Source organism: Cyprinodon variegatus, unplaced genomic scaffold, assembly GCF_000732505.1.
Source record: "Cyprinodon variegatus isolate N-32 unplaced genomic scaffold, C_variegatus-1.0 Scaffold105, whole genome shotgun sequence".
In the NCBI taxonomy this organism is placed as follows: Eukaryota; Metazoa; Chordata; class Actinopteri; order Cyprinodontiformes; family Cyprinodontidae; genus Cyprinodon; species Cyprinodon variegatus.
In genome coordinates, this window is record NW_015150558.1 from 288,742 (window position 1) to 291,505 (window position 2,764).

A 2,764-nucleotide genomic window follows, 5' to 3' on the forward strand; every position below is an offset into this window, starting at 1 on the left:
GAGCTCCACCTGTGGACCGCTGTGGTCCAGGTCACAGAGAGCGGAGAGGTCATCAGTCAGGACGTCTCTGCAGATGGAGCACAGTGGAGATCTGGAGATGATACCAAGAAGGTGGTTCTGACTGTTGGCAGCAACGGAGAGATAAGGAGGAGGAAGGAGACGGACCACAGAGGACGGGAAGTCCTCACCAATCAAACAAGATTGTTAGGTGGTAAAAAAGATAAAAGAAATCCCAGTAAAGATGTAACCACAGAGTCACCTAAACCAACAGTTAATCCACGTTTCCTGGAGTATAGAAAAAGCTGGCCAAAAGGTCCTAGAATATTTATTAACCAAGATGTTTTTAACAAAGTCGACCAGAACAATGTTGATAAATTAAAACAAACTTTTAGAGACTTGGAAGGCTTGACTTGGGGCCTGTTTTACCCAGAGCCAACCAAATCAAAACCAGATAAAGTAGATATAAATAAAGAAATTAATGAATATGTCATTGGAAAACGAGAAAATGGAAACATTATTTGGTTGAAAGAACAGAACAGCATAAAAGGAGTACTCAGTAACTGCTATGTGATTAAATCTGGGAGTGACGTTCATGTAATCATTCGTCATTTTGCAAAAGAAGGAGAAGATGAAATCAAATACCTGATGGTCAATAACTGGATATATGAAGTAAATCCTCAACGTCTTTACGTTTATCCTGTTGGAAAAAAGCTGGATAATAACCAAATGGATCCCACCTCAATCAATGCTATTAAAGAAAGTATCAAAGTCCAAATAGGCAAGGAATCGTATGACAACATTAAAAATGGGATTAATGATGCAGACAAGTGTGTTCAGTACTTCATAAATATTTTCCATGGAGATGTTGCACATATTAAACCTATAGAACAAGAGGCTTGGTGCACCACCTATTTCACTGCATCAGTTATATCAGAATCGGCCAGAAATTTCCGGACCTTCCCTCTAATTCTCATGGCTCTGGATATGACTAGAAATCAAGATTGGAGGCAAAATGCATTCGATTTTTTGTTCGAAAAACATTCAATGGCCAGAGGGGGAACCTGGATTGATCCAAGCAGAAGAGGGTTCACTGGATCGGCAACACCTGAGGGTTCCAGCAAACTGGAAAATTATCTAAACCCTAAAACTAAGGAGGAGTTAATGGAAGACTTGAAACAAGTCATAAAAAGAGAGAATGCTATGTTCACAAAGTGGAAACAGACCTTAGAAGGGGAGCAGAATTATGAAGCTTACATTGAACGAATGGTTGTAATTACTGAATATTATAAGATATTTAAGGATGAATCGAGCATTGAACAATTTCAAGAAGAATGTAGGAAATTTGAAGATGAAACTAATCAGGAAAAATAACAGAAAGTAACCCAAACATCTGATGCATAGAATGGGAGGTGAGAACATTTAGTCCTTCCATCCCTACCTGCTGCTTTGTTCTCCTTGTCCACCAGGGGGCAGCATATCAGCGGCATCTTCTTGATGTCTGGAACCTCTTGAAGACAAGAAGTGAAGAAATCTGCTTTTTTTCTAGAGTATGATTAAAAAAAAATAACATTTGGTCCCCATGGAAACAGATTAGTTCTCAATTAGTTATCAAAGCCAAAATAGCTCCATGAACGGTTGTCAAGTTTTTCTTTTGTATATACTCTGTATACAAAATGACAATAAAGTTGTATAAGTCTTCCTTGATTAAACATCCTCAACTAAATGTGTTGCCTCTTGTTTTTGTGTCTGCAAAAATATTTCTATTATTTATATTTATAGTTTAAAATGTATTTATTTTTGTTTATGGTCTATAAATCACCCAAAAAACAATCAACAAGCAACACCAGTATATTTTTGGGGGGCTCCTGTGTACCGTCCCCAAACTGCTCTGTTTTGTTGAGCTTATTAATTTGTAGGAATATTTTAAAATTGGGCCAAAAAAATCTTTTAACGCTCATCCATCTACTGCTGATTCTTGACTGGGTCATGGAGTTAACAGGTTCAGGAGGAAAGGTCCAATTAAAGTGAAATAGATTTCCCTTCTTGTTTTGATTATTCTAGCAGCACTCTGAAGAACATAAAGTCCCAAGAAATAAATCAGTGGCTAATTAAGATAAGTCAAATCTAATAATAACTTTTTATATTACATTTCCTGATGTATAAGTTCTCAGACTGATCATTGCACTTTAACAATTAGGAGGATGATCCACCCGAAAAAAGAAAACATATACCTATACCTTTTAAGTAACAAAAGAGTGAAGTACCATTGCAACACAACTCGACTCCAACTTTATCTATGGAGCACACTGAGGCAAAATGATAGGAAACTGGAGAGAAAATCACACTCCACAGGCCTATGGGAATCCTACCTAGTCTGGAAAAATAGTTTCCTGCTGTATAAGAGGAGCATTTGTAAAGCAAGAGCAACATATTTCTCCTCATTAATAGAGGAGAATAAGAATAATCCTAGATTTCTTTTTAATACAGTTGCCAAACTCACCCAGAGCCATAGCTCTGTTGAACCGTCCATTCCACCTAATTTCATGGGATTCTTTATGAATAAGATTGATTAAAAATAAGATCATTAGGGCTCCTCTAACTATTATTGGTTTATCTCTGGAAGGTAATGCAGCATCTGAGGAATCATGGAATCTGAACCGTGTTTAGAATGCTTTGATCCAGTTGAACTTTCAGAGTTAGCAAAACTATTGTCTTCATCTAAGCGAGAGGTCAGGGATTAGCAGACCGCGGTCTGGATCTGGAC